Source organism: Notothenia rossii (genome assembly GCF_949606895.1).
Source record: "Notothenia rossii genome assembly, chromosome: 1".
Lineage (NCBI taxonomy): Eukaryota > Metazoa > Chordata > Actinopteri > Perciformes > Nototheniidae > Notothenia > Notothenia rossii.
This window is the reverse complement of record NC_136912.1, coordinates 8,587,514-8,598,124: the sequence shown is the minus strand read 5'-3', so window position 1 is coordinate 8,598,124 and position 10,611 is coordinate 8,587,514.

Sequence of the window (10,611 nt, the reverse complement as noted above, 5' to 3'; positions counted from 1 at the left end):
ATTTCCCCCTTCTTCTTCTTCTGTTGAAAGTCCGCAGCCCGCACAGGTGTCTCCTCTTGAAGACTGGATTATAATTTATTAACACATTTAAAGAACAATCTTAATATATCTCTATATAAAATAAAAAATAAACATAAACAAATTATAAAAATTACAAGGTTCATTTATTGTCATTGATTCCACAACACAAAACAGCTTTCCTGATGAATTGTCCTTAACATCTTTCCTTAACCTCTTCACGTTTTTCATCAAGACTCAGGGAAGTGGTTAGGAAAAGACATAGGACCTGTCTCTTTAAACTTCCTTCCTGAAAACAACTGATAGCTGTGATGGGTTTTAAGGACAAATGTGGCACTCCTTTGCTTATCTGCATATGACATTAAAAGGGGTTTCCAAATATGAGTTGCTTGTTGATTCTCATCTTTTATATTCAGGCATCAAACAAAAAAACGTTTTGACACTCTACAGATTTCTGTAAAAAGTCCCCTTCTTAGAAAACACAGCGGTATTTGGGTATTTTTCACACGGCTGGAGAGGTGTGGTGACCCGCTTCATGTACAGGCTGAATTTACCAGAAGTTTATTCGCTGAGATTTCCCGTGTGAAGTGGAAATTGGGCGAGGTGATAAACACACTCCTCCCTGTTGCCTCCTTCAGCTGCTGGTGTTTTCACACTGTTGTGTTTGTTATTATTGTATTGTGTAGTTGGCATTTCATTGATGCTTGTCCAGTAATAAGGACTTCCATAAGGCTCCCTCCCAGGCTGATGCTCACTATCTTTAATCTCCTCGTAGATCCTCTCAGGTTCAGCTTCGTCCTCGTTGGGGTTTCTCTCTTCTCTGTTTTTGGAGAAGTGTCTCAGGGTTATGATCCCCAGAAGCACCAAAGCAGCACCAACAACGACAACAGGTACTTTCCAAAAGTCAGATCGTGGTTGGTTCTCTGGTTCTGCAGCGGTTCCCTCCTGTCCTGAGTCAACACCCAGTCCCTTGTTTCTCTGAGTGACTGGTTTATACCCAGCTTCCGGATCCACCATGTTGGGATCCTTCATTACTTCCAGATATATCCGGACTTTATTACAAAAATACATTTTTCCAAGATCGGGTGTAACATTTTCTATCACCAGTGAATTATCTGATCCGGAACCAAAGCGCCTGTCAATGATGTTCACTTTGCCATTTTCTATAGTGACAAGAGGCAGAGTTTTACCATCACCATCCATATGCCAACTCCATGTTACATCCCCTTTCTTATGAGGACAGTGCAGTGTTGCCTTCATGCCCGCCTGCACTGATATTTTTTCAGGAACAGCTGAAAAGCAAAACGCAGAAAGTAGTTAAACATTTGTGGTAGACTTTTCTGTCAATCACACAGTATACCTCGTATATTTTTGTTATCTTCAGCGGGACAACAACAGCCATGATAAGCAGACAATTGGCAAGATAAGATGGTTTGATTGATTGATGGTTTGCTCATGGTGGTTTTATTAAAAAAAATATCAACTACTGATTGAAAGAATAAAAACACAAACCTTAGACAAAAAGTTTTCCATGCTTAATTCTCCCAAACTTTTCAGTGACTTCAAGAATAACCAGTTTAAAGACGCCGTATTCTGCTCATTTTCAGGTTCATATCAGTACGTGTCTCTGCTGTGACATGTCTCCATGCTTTAATGTTCAAAAAGCTCTTTATTCTTCTCATACTGTGCTGCAGCACCTCTGTTCACCCTCTGTCTGAAACCAGAGCCCAATCTGCTCTGATTGATAAATGAAAACAAGACAAAAGCCAGAACTCGAAATGTATGAATACTTTAATAGAAACCTGTTAAAAATAGATCTTCTTACCTGTATAGCTGATAGAGAAGCATGCAGCGAGCAGCAGGAAGTAGAGACAAAGCAGCATCTTTGCAGCTGGTGAACTCTGTTGTGTCAGATACGACTTAAATATAGTATTTTTAATCTAAGAGGAAGTTATGAGTAATATGGCTGTGGGTCGAAAAGGTCTTGAGTGATTGGCTGTTTTATACCGTGGGGAGTTTCTCTGCGTAAGTTGAACTAATCATATCTTAAAACGAAAACAAATTCTGTCACTGTGAGAAAGGACATCTGCTGCTGAAATTTTCAACAAAGTAATTTGCTCCATTTCTCTTTCACTCAATTTGACTGAAATTAGATCTACAGTTAGTCTAACCATTGAATATTATTATACTGTATACTTGTTTTTTCAGTACAGCTTAACCATGTAGCACATCCCTTAGATACTCTGATATACTGTATTATTCCTATTTTATTTCTACGGGTATACATACTGTATATTTCAACCATATTCGATGTAAATATTGCTATATTTTTTATGTTATCATAGTTTCCTTAAGATAGTTTTTTTTATCCGTGTTTAGACTCTTGTTTTATTTTATGTATCCACCAAAAACACAAAGATAAAAAGAAAATTTGGTATCTTATCATTTGTATTCTTATCCCTGCGGGAACTCCTATCTGCTCTACCCTCCCCCACTCTTATTGATTGATTGATAAAGGTCTTATCTCATTACGTGAACTGGTATTTAAAACATCAACGCGTCACTGCTTCTGGTTTTCTCAAAGTACATTTTCCTGCGTGACGAAATGCTGTTCTTTATTCCAGACAATTATAGCACAGCACATCGCCCACCCTAGCAACTAAACACAGTTGTTTAAATAAAATATATTATTTATACTCTGCAGTTGTTTATTAGCTCAGAAGCTTCTAGAACTTGGTGGTGTTGGGTGGCTGGTCGATCTGCGACAGATCCGCAAACGACACGTTGGCCGAGCCTCGCTTCGCTGGTTTGGCCTGAAAAAGACAAACAAACAAACAAAATGTAAACAATTAAATCCCTTTTCTTGATAAAATATCTGCTCTGCTCATGCATCTGATGGATAAGACACAGCAGTGATTGTTTCTGATAAAGGTGCGTACCTTTTCGGGTTATTTGGAATACACAGTATATGACATATATATGAGTCAATACAAAAATTAAGGAATATCATAATCATGCATATACGGTTTGATAAAGACAGTTGAACTCTGGGAATTGTAGTACAAAAACACCACAACAGTCAAATTAAGGATAAATTGATCACATGTTTCTGTCCGATAGCGATACTCTATGCAAGGGGTGTCAAACTCAAATACACAGTGGGCCAACATTAAAAAATGGGTACTAGTCGAGGGCTGGACTGGTTCAATGTTTATTGCAGAACGTATTGAAATGAACTTATTGCATATATTAAACCTGGAACTAACAAAGCTTAAATTATTGCCTATAAAAACAACATTAAACATTAAATAATCAGTTGCATTCATTTCTTATGGCTCTATCTGCAGCTTTTCATTCGAGTAATTTCTTATGATTACATTTTTCCACAGGCCAACAACAGCTTCAAAAAAACTATTTCCCTCAAAGAAAAAAACAAACATGCCCTGTTGTCGTGAGAAAAAAAAGGCAGAAGGAAATATTTAAACTCAGTTTGCTGCTGTGTGATGCTAGTTCAAGCAGATACTTGGCATCTCATCTTGGGTACAAGTTCATCAATGTTTGGGCTCAGGCTCTGAGCTGAGGAAACCCTCAGGATGGAGTGAAGGTGTGCGGACCAGATCTAATAGTAATTAGAAATTATCCTGCGGGCCGAAATTAAATTCACCAAGGGCCTGATTTGGCCCCCGGGCCTTGAGTTTGACACATGTGCTCGAGGCTGATACTAATTCCTTCCCCTTAAAAAATAAGCTCTTAAATGGATGGAGGCAATCTGTGTAACCTATATCTAAAAAAAAAACATCATGCACCAACTGTGGAATACATCATATTCTCCTCTTTAGGAAGAAATAGACACTCCACTACATGACTAAGGTTTGTATTACTGGAGACGTTTTGGAAAAGAGACGCCACACTGACTCAATTTCCTCTTTCCTAGTAACTTGGGTTTCTCAATGGCTGTGACTCAACAGGAGACTCACAGCAGCTCCATTTACAGCATTAACGTACATTGCCAGTACTGTATGTTGCATGTTCTTTATTTGATTGTATTTACTTGTTTAAAATGAAATGTTTCTTTAAGGTGACCAAACTAAATCTGTCCAGGGACTACGGATGAAAATGTGCCTCTTGGCGCATTTACAGAAATGTTGATGAATGTGCACTGTCCCTGTTGAATAAATGAATAAATAAACTTGAACATAGATTATAACCAATTATTTCACACCAGAGCCACCAAAAGAAATGTCTCTATTTCTCCCAAGCTAACTAAACAAACTAAAATGGTAGTTTTCGGACAGACAAGTTAGAAAACATTGTACTTTGTTAAAGTTAAAGACAGATTTGCCGGATTTTTCTGTATCAGCAGCACACTCTTGCAAGATCTGGTGATAGAGCTTTAATAGAAGGCTAATTGTGTCAAAAAGTGAAGCTAACAACGTCTGCAAACGCCCTAGCTTTCTTATATTTGTAAAGGTAAACATCTTTGTTGTCTGTGTAAATATGTTAGCACTAAATATAGGTTCAATACAAATATAAACCACAACCAGTTAGGAGACAGGAAGTGTGAACCATTGGTGCTGTTTGTAACGAGTCATCTTTAATCATAGAACATCTGTTTCAATAAGTCAGCAGCTGCTTCCTTTTATAGCAACATTTAAGAATTTAAAAATACATCTAAACTGCAACCATGTGTAAAAGTTTAAATCAGAGTATTTATAATAACGAAGAAATTATGATGCCAGTGTAAAATATTACATAACTCAAAGTAGCATATACTTAAATGACAATGCCCTGTGATTTTGGCCAGCGTCCGATCGATATTACTATGTATAAGAATGGTGCATCCCTAGTGCATACAAATAAAGACAAATACACTATAAACAACAACCTTTAGGAGCACTGTGTGTGTGTTCCTCTTGTGAACACCTGAGTTACTTGAGACTCGTGAGGCTTCCAGCCGATCATGTAGGATCTCGAAGGTGGCCGGCACCAACCCTTCCTTGCAGCCGTACATCTCTGAAACAAATTCAAACACACACACATAAACACATGCAATAAGGAAGCAAAAACATTGCTGTTTTATTTTAGATGAAGCAAAGCAAGCAGTTTGCTAGCTTCTGCTTCAAGGCTTTGTGCTAAGCTAAAGAAGGCTACCCAGCACACTTATGATGAAGTAAAACATTCAGATACTTATTTATTAGTTAGAAATTAGTATTTCTATTTAATGCAACTATACTTCATCCTGAGCAGATTCTGAAATCCTTCATTAAGCTCGCAGCGGGGACATTTACAGCGTCACACCAAAAGTGAAATAGCAGATAAAGGGTATGCAGGAATCCTGAAGTCAAATGTAATACCTTTTAAAGACCTTTTTTAAGACCCTTTCCATACATTTTAAGACCTCCATCCTCACTTGGAGTTTTAACCGGTTACATTGGCGACACACTTTACCTCACATTTACTATACAGTATTGATTGTCCTTCCTCCTTATCTTCCAACCATTTGGACGCAAACTTGCATTTCCCCATAACGATGTTGGGTGATTCTCTGAATTCGGTGCACATTGGGTTCTCTGGATATGAAAAATATATCACAAAAAATTCTGTTTCTGAACATTGCATCTGATGAAGGACTATTTGAACTTCTGAGAAAATACCTTTTCCCACCTTAGGCATGAAATCCCAAACATTATTAGGAATTTCTTTGTCACTTAGGTTGTTTTTAATTCAACCCCGTAACAGGACATTTTGATACCTGTATGATTATAATTCTAAAACATATTCAAACCAATTCTTCCAGTGCCTTGGTAATCACCTGTCCCTTGTGTAAAATAACTTATTGGAAGTATATTTTATTTTATTCTAAATAATAATAATTTGACTGTCAAGTAGGAAATGGCACCTTAACGTAAAAGCGGTCTTCATAAATCATGAAAATATACTTTAACATTAACATTAGATTAGGCTTTCATGTATTTTCTACTTGTCCTCTAAATCTTGTATACAGTTTAACAAACATTAATCTAATATGTGTTATTATTATCAAAACATTTATGAAAATGTGTCACTGTAACGGGTTGAACACACTGTAACAGGGTTGAATGAATGGCAATTAACAGGGTTGAATGAATGACAACATTTAATCAACTTGAAATGTACTTAAATTAATTCATTAAAACAAACATGAGGAAGGAAACATATCATAAGGCATGTAAAATAACATCACATTTAGATTGAACGGATCTGTACAACAGTATGAGAAGAAAAATTAAGAGGCTGAATGCTGTATACAAAATCTCACTGGAATTGGTTTCACAATGTAACAATTGACATCACAACACGAGTTACACTCTAAATATAAACATTAACATTAAAATCATTTAATATGTTCTTCACAGGCTTTAATAGAATTAATCTCTCATTTCATCATGTATCAGCAGTAAAAACGTACATTGCTGTCTGCTCTAAAATCGGAAAATTGAGTGTTCACTAAACTCTGAACTAATACGTTTTATGAGTGAATATGGATGGTCTCTTATCTGATCTGTTGTTCCTGCTTTTTTGGTTCTTTCATCCATTAGTTTGTCAGTCTGTCCCAGATCTCATTCTTAATTTGCATGTGACGTGAATCACGTCCTGTCACAGGTTGAGGAGGCGGGATGAGCTCAAGTACATCATCAAACGGATACCACAGTACATCCTCTTGTAGAGGCCAAAAGAACCTGTTTTTGGTCATTCCAGCATGGTGCATGCATTTGACTTGAACGTCAATTTCATCTGTGGCAAGGATTTGTCCCGGATACAATGCTTTCTCATAAGTGAGCAGACACCACTTCCCTATTACCTCTGGGTTATCCCAATTGATTTCTTTCTGCCCTTGTGACACAGTAGCTGGCGACACGGTAGCTGACACGGTAGCTGGGACTTTCCTGAAAAAGCTGAAATGCTTTGTATTCCAGCATTCACATACTAGCTTCCCATAGGTGGAGCACATGCAGCTGACATCTCGCGATGTTATCTCCCCTCGAGCAAGAGTGATGACCTGATGGATTTGCATGGTTCCTGGGACTGGTGGAATGGTGTTTTCAATCTCAGCTTTCCTTTTCTGTCTTTCTTTAGCCTTCCGCCACTCCTTCCGCTTACACCTTTGAGCCCTCTTACTCAGGTCATTGATCGATTTCTTTTTCCCTTCTTCTGTATCTCTGTTCCATCGCTCACGCTCTTTCCTGAGGTATTCTTCCCTTCTCTGTGAATCTGCATTTCTTCTCGCCCTGTACTCTCTTTGCCTCTCTGCATTTGATTTAGCCATCTGATATGAAAATAATATGAAATAACATGAAATAGCATCTAGAGAACAGTCCAACCTTCAACCCTAATAATTCAACCCCGTAACAGTGATTCAACCCCGTAACAGTGTTTTTTGTTACAGGGTTGAATGTTACGGGGTTGAAGATTTTAGCTTAATGTAGCCATAAGTCAACATTAGCTAGGTTATGGAGCACCCCATGGCATGAGGAAAACAAGAAATTAATATATTTTCCCAAGGTAATTGTTTACTTTTTCTCAAACAGTAGTAAATATGATTTATGTACGTAACAGTGTTGAAAGGTTGAGCTTTACGATGTCACTCTGACAATAAAAACAATGAAATATAGCTAAGAAAGTATGCTCACACTTACCTCTCTTTAAAGTTTCAGCAGGAAAATGTTGAGTGATGTCACTTCCTGGGTGGTGAGGAAGTTGGACTGTACCATTCTTTTTTTAAAGGGGGGGATTGGTATGCTGTTATGGGGTTGAACAAAACTGGGGGACGTGATTAAATAGTGCTATTCTATAGATAATTCATGTTTTTTTCTCAATTTTTTTTTATTCAGGTTAAAGTAAACAGGAAAATGATTATATTAGCAGAAAAAACTTGTGGTTATTGACTATTTTTATTTGTTTTATATTAAATGAAAAAGTTACTTTGCTCAGTTGGGACATGCACATTTGGCTGAACTCTACGTCTCAGCAAGCCATAACATTTTTCAAAACATAATTTTTTTAATATGTTTGTGTGTTTTAATGCAAAGACACGTGGATCTTTCCATTTCCTGTTTTAAAATGCATTTTGTGGTTTACTTTATATGAAAATCTTTGAGGTTAACCTGTGGGACACAAAGTGCACCGATTTCAGAGAATCCCTAACAACCGGCGTAAACGGACCTTTGCGCGCTATCAAGCAGTGAGCTTGCGATGTCCTGTTCAGATGACGTCAAATCCAACGGGATGCCATAAATAAACTACACAGAATCACAATGCACACCTACGCAATGATTACATTCAGGCACACTGTAGAATACAACCTCTTTGGACAATTTATACTTATTGAAAACAAGCTACAAAATGTAATACCTTGGAAAATGCAGTTTAATACTTTTTAATAGCCTTAATTTTCGCTAAATTTATGTATCAACTTTTAATACTTTTTAAGAACTCGCGGACACCCTGATATAGAAAGCAAATAATAAAAAGAGTAAGCCAACATATTAAATATATATAAAATGTGTTATTAATAAAATAAAGATAATTATCGAAATAATTATGAGGGAGGGATGATTATGAGGGACTTCGCCTCTCGTAGATGGGCGAGACTTCGCCTCAGTTTTTAAAGTGTTTAACCATAGGTTTTATATATACAGTCTATGGTTTAACCCCAGAGCCAGCAGAGCCATAAGATTTCTCCGTGCGTGTTTTTCCTTCTTGGTCCCACTTCGCTTTCCTTACTAACAAGGGCGGGAACTAGCTGTGTCCCAATTCAGAGGCTGGGTCCTCCGCGGACTGCGAAATGAGACGGTCTACGGAGCATGTCCTTGTACGTCACCGGCAGTTACCCCTACATTTTGCCGCCCCCGTCACCTAGCAACCAGCTGCAGTCACAAGTGTCGGTAATAATTTCTGACACTCGGCAAAATATTTTCAAACTGTTTTCAAACTGTTTTCAAAACTGTTTTCAAAACTGTTTTCAAAACTGTTCAATATGGAGTCAGATCTAGCTGTACTTATTGTGGTGTTATATCATATGTTTAAATTATTATCCCGAGGTCGCAACAGGCCCCCGTGAAGAGGGCTTCATTCTCCCCGCGCATCTGGATAAGTTTAGAAATATTTTCACTTCATATTATTTTACATGTAATTGAGAAGACATCTCCAATTGCCCGTTTATTTAAATACACAAATTAAATAGGTTTACTTTTCTTTCATGTCGTTTAGTATTTGGGTGAGTACATTTAAAAACGAATCCAGCTGAAACCGTTGTAGCCGTTGATGGGACGTTACAAGCCATATTTTTTTTGTACAAATGTTATTGTAGCGTTTTAAGCAACTATTAGGCAAATTAATTAATAACCTAGTCTATCCGAGACACAACAGTATGACTTTAAGCACACTTTGTCTAATACATTGGCTTAGTAAACTTTTTTTTTTTTTTAGTAGGCCTACATGTACAATTCGTAGGCTATTAATGAGATCTATTAATTATGTTTGTCTAACTGCTACACATGTGGTTGTTAAAGGTTTTAAGATATACATAATCAAATGGGGTCTTTAAGGTTTCAAACAGGTTCATAAGGTAGGCCCACTATAAGATGAAAACATGATTTTTAAAACTAATTTCTGAATCTCACATTAGCCTGTAGTTTGGTATATCATTGATATGGCCTGGACACCCCTTATCAATGATCATTTACTTTTTTAGAACAAATTAGGCCACTAATGAGCTCAATAATTCACATGTATTATTATTACTTTATAAATTAAGAGTACTAGGGGTATATTACAAAACCTTTGAAGGAATCGCATCAATTAAAATAAATGTATGGCAAGTATGATAAAATGAACATAATGTCAAGATATAGCAATATACAATCAACATGGTTGATTATAAAGGCAAGAAGAACAATAAACAGATGAACATTTAGGTTGTATGTGTACATTGTGATAGAGCAAACCATCTTAATACATGTAGCAGCCTAAATAGCAAACTAAGCTTCTTGAAGTGCTGCTAGAACAGTTTCACCATGGGGTATTTCTAACAAGACCAAAAAGATATACAAGGCTTCCAAAACAGAAGAAACCAACTCCATACAGTATTTTAATTTCCTTCAAAACGAAAAAAGCACCAATAAAAACCAAATTACATCAAGGAAAAGTTTGATGCCGCCTATCACAGTGCACTGAGATTTGTTACTAATTGTAAAGTACTTACTCATCACTGTAGGCTCAGTCATTGGTACATGTTCATCTATAAAGCCATGTTAGGTAAATTACCATCATATATCTGCTCTCTGATCTCACAGAGAGTTGCAGGTAGCTATTGCCTGAGATCTCATGATGTGGTTTTGTGCTAGGACTTGAAACTGAGCAATTTGGTTCCACTGCATGATTTTAAAGCTCGGATAGATGCTATGCAATTTGATACTGTTGGTACCTATCATTGTCGATAGGTATGTAAATGTAGCACTGTGAATATGTTGTATGATGTCCTTTTTGTTTTCTGTTGTTTTCTGTTGTCATGTGTAACTGACTAGCAGCAGGTCTCTCTTGAAAAATAGATGA